The sequence below is a fragment of the Glycine soja genome, chromosome 1 (genome assembly GCF_004193775.1).
Source record: "Glycine soja cultivar W05 chromosome 1, ASM419377v2, whole genome shotgun sequence".
Lineage (NCBI taxonomy): Eukaryota > Viridiplantae > Streptophyta > Magnoliopsida > Fabales > Fabaceae > Glycine > Glycine soja.
In genome coordinates, this window is record NC_041002.1 from 23,619,691 (window position 1) to 23,628,391 (window position 8,701).

Here is an 8,701-nt window from a genome sequence, read left to right on the forward strand (position 1 = left end):
TTGAAGGCAGGGTTCATCAAGATAATAAGATATCTTGAATGGTTATCTAATAAATTTCCAATGGAGAAAAAGAATGGAAAGCTTGGGGTATATACTGATTTAAGTGATGTGAATTTGGCCATGCCGAAAGATAAGTATGTAATGTTGATTGCAAATATGATGGTTGACTCAGTAGCCAACCATGGGATCCTTACGTTCATGGATGGTCATTTTGGGTATAATCAAATATATTTAGTAGAAGAGGATGTAGCAAAAATTGTTTTTCGATGTCCACAAACGCTTGGGATCTATGAATGGTTGGTAATGTCATTTGGTTTAAAGAACATAGGAGCCATTTATCAATGGGCTATGAATGCTATTTTCCATGAATTGGTTGGTAAATTGGTGGAGGTTTACATTAATGATGTGGTTGCAAAGTCAATCGATTTTGAGGAGCCCTTGGGCGATCTAAAAGATTCTTTGTTAAGGATGAGGTTTCATACGCTTAAAATGAATCATGAGAAATGTGCTTTTGGAGTATTAGTAGGAAAATTTTTGGGTTTCCTTGTCCATCAAAGAGGAATTGAGGTAGATAAAAATAAAGCTAAAGCATTGTTGGAAGCAAGGCCACCTCAGAATAGGAAGGAGCTTCAAAGTCGGATTGGGAAGATCAATTTCACGCAAAGGTTTATAGCTAATTCAATAGGAAAGTTGAAAGCTTTTTCTCCATTGTTGAAGCTGAAAGATTCTGATACATTCAAATGGGAGATAGAATGTCAAGAGGCTTTTGAGTAGATCAAACAAGCTTGCTCGAGAAGAGAATGAGAGAGAGAGAGAATGGAGAGTGGCGTGGAAATTGAAGGAGAATAGGAAGAGAAGTTGAACTCTTGATGAAAGCTTGCTTGAGAAGCTTCTATGAAAGCTGGATCTTTGAGCTTCAATAAGGTTCTTCAATTGTGATTTTCAGTCATGGAGTTACAGCGTAAGATAAAGAAGAAGAGGTGAAAGGAGACACTATCCACTACAGAATAAGTCATGGAAGAAGAAATTTTGGCACCAAGAGATTGCCTTGGATAAAAAACTTAAAGAGGAAGCTTCAATGGAGGAAGAGAATGAAAGAGAGTGTGTGGCGTGGAAATTAAAGGAGAATAGGAAGAGAAGTTGAACTTTGAAGTGTGCCTCACAAGTTTCTCATTCATCAAAGTTCAACTTTTCTTCTTATTCTCCTTCATTTTCCACGCCACTTTTCTCTCATTTTCTACCTCTATTGAAGCTTCCTTTTTAAGCTTCTTATCCAAGACACTTTTTTGGTGGTGAAATTTCTTCTTCCATGATTTATTCTCAAGTGGATGACATCTCCTCTTACTTCTTCTCCTTTATCTTCCGCTGCAACTCCATGACTGAAAATCACCATTAAATGATCTTATTGAACCTCAAAGATCCAACCTCCATAGAAGCTTTTCAAGCAAGCTTCCATCAAGTAGTATCAGAGTACAAGAGCTTCAAGTAGGCGCTCCTTAAATTTTCATTAGTTTTCAGCTTTACCTTTTCCTCCATTGTTATTTTTTCATTTTTTTTTCCATGTATTTCCTCACATGTCTTGTGCTGAATGTTGTTAACATGTTTTTTTAGAATTTCCATCGATTAAATTTGCTATAGAAATACTTTAAATTGAGTGAAATACCAAAGAGAGAACAACCATCAAACTTGAGGACTTTTTGTAATTTTGTAATTGACAATTTACTTGTAATTGGACACTTGTACGTTTACCTTTATTGCTTTCAAATTTTATAACAAAAAAACCTTTCATTGGAAGTGTGTTGGAAGTCTCCAATAGGTTACCCTACTTTCATTAGTGTGTAATAATTTTAGGAAGTGTGTTGGAAGTCTCCAATATGTTATCCTACTTTTACAAATCCCCAATAAGAAAGAATCATAACTTAAGAACTAACATGAGTCATGATTCATCTAGTGTTAATGGTGAGGATACTAGTCATAAGGACCCTCTATCTAAAATATTAGATTAGTTGAGTTCCCTCAAGTTATGAAAAGAAAAACTAAAAAGAAAAGAAAAAGGAAAAGAGAGGATAAAAATAAATCAAGATGAGAAGAAACAAGTAAGAAAAGAAGAAGGAAGGAAAATATTAAAAGAGTTAAGAAAAGAAAAACATGTCTCCTATAATAGTCATGACTCCTGTAAGAGCCTAAGTGAAAAACTTAGTGACTATTATGGAGGAAGACATAGGTCACATCCTAGATCTCACTCATATAGGAGAGAAAAGGAAAGAAAGTTTCAAGAGGCTAACTTTAACCTCTCATACTTCCATGTGAAAAATAATGTAGAGACTTATTTAGATTGGAAAATCAAGGTTGAACAACTCTTTATTTGCCATCATACAAGTGAGGAAAGGAAGGTTCCTTTGATGACCTTTAGCTTCCAAGGGTATGTCCTCTATTGGTGGACTTTCCTTGTTAGGAAAAAAAAAAGATTCATGAGAATCCTCCAGTAGAGTATTGGAATGACTTGAAAGGGAACTTATGGACAAGCTCCAAAGGTTTAGACAAAAGAGTACTAGTGTCGAAGATATAGGAAACAAATGGAATTACTCTTTTTGTGAGCTGGATTTAGGGAGAACAAAAAAAAACAAGTATTGCTAGGTTCCTTAGTGAATTTAATATGGAAGTGAGGGACAAAGTTAAGCTCCTTTCATATAGGGACCTAGATGACCTAGTCCAACTTTACATAAGGGTAGAGCAACGAAGCGTACTTCAAAATCTTAGGGCTTTCACTCTTATCCAAAGAAAGATCAAAGTCAAGTCATCTTAGAGTATTGAAATGACTTAAAAAGTGCCCTTAAAAAGAGGCACATCCCCTCCTACTATGAAAGGGAGCTTATGGACAAGCTTCAAAGGCTTCGACAAGGGAGTATGAGTGTTGAAGAGTATAGGCAACAAATAGAAACTTTTATGGAGGTTGGATCTTTGAGCTTCTATAAGGTCCTTCAATGATGATTTTCAGTCATGGAGATGCAGCGGAAGATAAAGAAGTGAGAAGAGATACTATCCACTAGAGAATAAGCCATGAAAAGAGAAATTTCACCACCAAGAGAGTGTCTTGGATAAGAAGCTTAGAGATGAAGTTTTAATGGAGAAAGAGAATGAGAGAAAGAGAGAGAGAGAGTGTGGCGTGGATTTTGAAGGAGAATAGAGAGAGAAGTTGAACTTTGAAGTGTGTCTCACAAGTTTCTCTTTCATTTAAGTTGTGACAAATATTACACTTGTTTCTATTTACAGCCTAGGTCACTAACTTAATGAAATTTCACTTGGTAAATATAATTTTCATTTCATGTGAATCTAAAAGGAATATTTCAAGAATATGTTAAAAGCATCTTAGTATATTCCCTTTAGATGCCAGAAGCATGGAAGGTGTGACTCTAGCACATGAGAAGCTTCCTTGAGAAGCAAGGAAGGTAGCTTCCTTGGGAAGCAAGGAAGAAAGTTTCCTTGAGAAGTTAGAGGTCAGCTACTGATGGAAGCTTGTTCAAGAAGTTTTTATGGCACCTGGATCTTTGAACTTCAAATGAGGTCCTTCAATGGTGATTTTCAACCATGATCATGGAGTTGCAGTGGAAGATAAAGGAGAAGAGGTGAGAGGAGACACCATCCACTAGGGAATAAGCCATGGAAGAAGAAATTTCACCACCAAGAGAGTGTTTTGATTAAGTAGCTTAGAGAAGAAACTTCAATGGAGAAAGAGAATGAGAGAGAGAGAGAAAAAAAATGGTGTGGGAATGAAGGAAAGATAGGGAGAGAAGTTGAACATTGAAGTGTCTCATAAGACTTATTCATCAAAGTTCCCACAAGTATTACACATGCTTCTATTTATAGCCTAAATAGTTTCTTTGAGAAACTAGTGTTACACTTTTCCAAAGTTCACCCACATGCCAAAATACATGAAGAAAGAAAACTTCCTTGTGAAGCTTCCTTGGGGAGCAAGTGTTACACCCCTTCAATAGCTAAGCTTATCCCATGAAAACACACAGCCCTTCAATAGCTAAGCTCACCCCCCGCCAAATACATGAAAATACAAAAAAAGTCTCTATTACAAAGACTACTCAAAATGCCATGAAATACAAGGCTTAAATCATATACTACTAGGGTACCCTTAACTTGTAAGGTAGGATGCCCTTAATTTGTAGGGTATCCTACAAACCTAAAATAACCAAAATATAAGACCTAAAAGAAGAAAAATCTATTCTTATATTTACAAAGAAAAGTGGGTTCATATTTAACCCATGAGTCTAAAATATATCCTAAGGCTCATGAAAACTTAAGGTCTTCTCTTGCATCTCTGATCCAATCTTCTTGGAGTCTTCTATCCAATGTCCTTGTGGATAGGATTTTATCATCCCCTCTCCCTTGAAAAGGATTTGACCTCAAATCCAAAGGTTCTTGAAACTCAAGACTTCTTCCCTTGACACCTGTAAAAAGAATAAAAACATATATATTAATGGTATTGGGTATGTTAGAGTAGGGTAATGTCGGAAAACTCCTTTCGTGGGCATCTTCCCATGAGGGAACATGGTTCTTCACCAAATCAATGAGTGGTGCTACAAGTATTGAAAAATGAGACAAATCTTTTCTAAAAGTTTGTTAAGTTCCAAATTTCTCTTATACTTGGTGGAGTGAGCCATTCAGGAATGACCTTTATTCTCTTAGGGTCAGTGGGAACCCCTTGATCACTATTTAAAAAATTAAAGAAAGTAATACAATAAAACATATCTTTTTTTATATTTTAATGTTGATTACTCATACAAAAAAGTATGACAAACCTAAGGTGTTTCATATGAGCACCTAGGTTTGTATGGAAACAAAAACTAAGAACAAACCTACCTAATTAGTTCCTATGTATGTGAATCATGAAGATGTTAGATGCATGAGTGATTTTACAAAAGAAGGTTGCACCACTCAATCTTGTCCCTCACTTTCATATTAAGTTCACTAAGGAACCTAGTAATACTTGTTCTTTCCTCCTCTCTAAGTCTAACTCTCAAAAGGAGTAGTTACATTTGTTGCCTATACTCTTCAATACTCATACTCCCTTGTCTAAGTCTTTAAAGCTTATCCATAAACTCTCTTTCAAAGTAAGAGGGGATGTGTCTTTTCCTAAGGGCACTTTTCAAGTCTTTTCAATACTCTAATAGAGGATTCCCATGAATCCTTCTTTCCTTAACAAGGGAAGTCCACCAATAAAGGGCATACCCTTGAAAGCTAAAGGTAGCCAAAGGAACCTTCCTTTTCTCACTTGTATGGTGACAAACTGTCGCAACGTGCCCTTCGCGGGCGAGCGAGGGCGAGGCTCACGGGTGCGATTTTCAAAGGAGGAAAGATGCGCGGAGTTGCCACCAACGTTTATTTGTGGAAAACGTCGGAAAAACCGAAGGAAATCGGTCAAAATAAAAATTCTAAGTTCGGGAGTTGTATTTACGTTTGAGAAAGGTATTAGCACCTCTCACGTTTGTCTCAAAGGACAACAACCTATTTTTCAGAATTGGGAAATTGTGTTATCTTGCATTTTATTTCTTTTTTATTTTTGAGGTCGACAAAAGCGAGACTTTTGCTCCTACGTACCCTCATTTGGAGAGGAAATCAGACCTGCGTAATTCTTTCTTATGCGTGAATCAAGTGATTGATTTTTACTTGAGGGGTGATCATTTTAAGGCGTTGGACCTTAAAAATGATCCTTTTTACTTAGTAAGAAACTGAAATGATAAACTTTCAAAAACCTATTTTTATGGACGAGCTTGACTAGGCGAGTTTGATATTAGCCTTAGTTTCACTTTAGTTATTAGTCAATTCAATTAAGAATGAGAAATTCCAAAGAGAAAACGTCTGATTGATTTTTCGCTTTACTTTACTAAAAGATATTTTTTTTTATTATTATATTATTATTTTACCTCTTTTTTGATTTCTAACGTGGTTACGGCACGACCGAACGATCGAAATTCATTTTAACCGAAATTAACGGATGATACAATTCAAACGATCGGTGAAAATTTATTTTATTTTTAGATTAGGCGAGAAATGACTTAAATAAATGGTTTAAGCACATCAAAAGGGGGTATAAAAAGTAAATGAAAACGAGAATAAAAATACATGAAACAAAATGTGGACCACCACGGGTACATAGAATGAATTGAAAAGCTCGGTTTGAAGTACTTACCCGTTGAAGACTGAAGAAAATGAAGAACGAATGATGAATGTTGAAGAACGGTCGAAAATCTTCGCGTAATTACTCACGGAAACGTTACGGAAGCGCCTCGGCTTTGATTTTCTTCACGGAAATAATTTTCCTCAGCAATTTCGAGAGAGAGAGAAGTGCCAAGAAGGCTGAACCCTTTTCTTCTTCACTTCTCCCCCTATTTATAGCAAAATAGGGGAGAAGCTTGCCACCCAGCTCGCCCAGGCGAGCAAGGTTGCTTCCTCCAGAAGCAATAACCTTCTAGAGGAAGGATCTGGAAGGCCCAAGTGGGCCAGATTGCTATTTGTACCCCCCTTTTTACTAAATGCACCCCCTTCTATTTTTTCGGTAATTCTTTTTTCGTAACATTACGAAACTTTACGAATTTCGTAACGATACTTATTTTCCTTCCGCAAGGTTACGAATCCTTACGGATTATGTATTTACTCTTTTTTAGCTTTCGAAGAAGTTACGGAAACTCACGGATCGCGCAAAAACACATCTTTTTTATTTTCGCCACATCACGGAACTTCACGGATCGCGCGAGCCTGCTTCCTTTTGATTTCTGACACGTCTCGGGACTTCATTTATTGTGCAACAAAGGACGCCAAGTATCTCAAAGCGGCTAACCAAAGGTTGCATGTCATCAAGTAATTATCCCTGGACGAAATTAGGGTATGACAGTTGCCCCTCTTTACTTACCTCTCATCGGAGATAAGAGGAAAGCAAAGATAGGACACTGATTTCGTCCGTCCTGCCCTTTTCGTGATGACGACTCTCGTCTCTACTCCTTCTTTTTTCTTCTGCACAAAACAAAATACAAACAACAACAAGAACAACAAACATAATATACATATATACATATTTGGCGAAGGAACTGATCCGGAAAACAACAGAATAACGTGTTTCCCAGTCACCAGAGGCTTCGCGCTTGATAATGGAGGACACATGAACAGTGCTAGGCAATAACATTCATGGGGCTCCGAAAAAGGTGGAAAATGGAGGATTGCCTTGAGGGTCCGCACTTAGGCAATCATGAAACACAGCTCCAAACTCGAAAGTGGAGGACACATGAACAGCGCTAGGCAATAACATTCATGGGGCTCCGAAAAAGGTGGAAAATGGAGGATTGCCTTGAGGGTCCTCACTTAGGAAATCATGAAACACAGCTCCAAACTCGAAAGTGGAGGACACATGAACAGCGCTAGGCAATAACATTCATGGGGCTCCGAAAAAGGGTGAGAATGGAGGATTGCCTTGAGGGTCCTCACTTAGGCAATCATGAAACACAGCTCCAAACTCGAAAGTGGAGGACACATGAACAGCGCAAGGCAATAACATTCATGGGGCTCCGAAAAAGGGTGAGAATGAAGGATTGCCTTGAGGGTCCTCACTTAGGCAATTATGAAACACAGCTCCAAACTCGAAAGTGGAGGACACATGAACAGCTCCGAAAAAGGGTGACAATGGAGGATTGCCTTGAGGGTCCTCACTTAGGCAATCATGAAACACAGCTCCAAACTCAAAAATGGAGGACACATGAACAGCGCTAGGCAATAACATTCATGGGGCTCCGAAAAAGGGTGAGAATGGAGGATTGCCTTGAGGGTCCTCACTTAGGCAATCATGAAACACAGCTCCAAACTCGAAAATGGAGGACACATGAACAACGCTAGACAATAACATTCATGGGGCTCCGAAAAAGGGTGAGAATGGAGGATTGCCTTGAGGGTCCTCACTTAGGCAATCATGAAACACAGCTCCAAACTCGAAAATGGAGGACACATGAACAGCGCTAGACAATAACATTCATGGGGCTCCGAAAAAGGGTGAGAATGGAGGATTTCCTTGAGGGTCCTCACTTAGGCAATCATGAAACACAGCTCCAAACTCGAAAGTGGAGGACGCATGAACGAAAATGCAATTCATGGGCTCCGAAAAAAAAGGGGGAGAATGGAGGATTGCTTTGAGGGTCCGCACTTAAGCAATCATGAAACACAACTCCAAAATCGAAAGTGGAGGACACTTGAACGAAAACGCAATTCATGGGCTCCAAAAAAAGGGAGAGAATGGAGGATTGCCTTGAGGGTCCGCACTTAGGCAATCATGAAACACAACTCCAAACTCGAAAGTGGAGGACGCATGAACGAAAACGCAATTCATGGGCTTCGAAAAAAGGGGAGAATGAAGGATTGCATTGAGGGTCCGTACTTAGGCAATCATGAAACACAGCTCCAAACTCGAAAATGGAGGACACGTGAACAGCTCTAGGCAATAACATTCATGGGGCTCCGAAAAAAAGGGGAGAATGGAGGATTTCCTTGAGGGTCCGCACTTAGGCAATCATGAAACAAAGCTCCAAACTCAAAAGTGGAGGACGCATGAACAAAAACGCAATTCATGGGCTCCGAAAAAAGGGGAGAATGGAGGATTGCCTTGATGGTTTGCACTTAGGCAATCATGAAACACAGGTCCAAACTC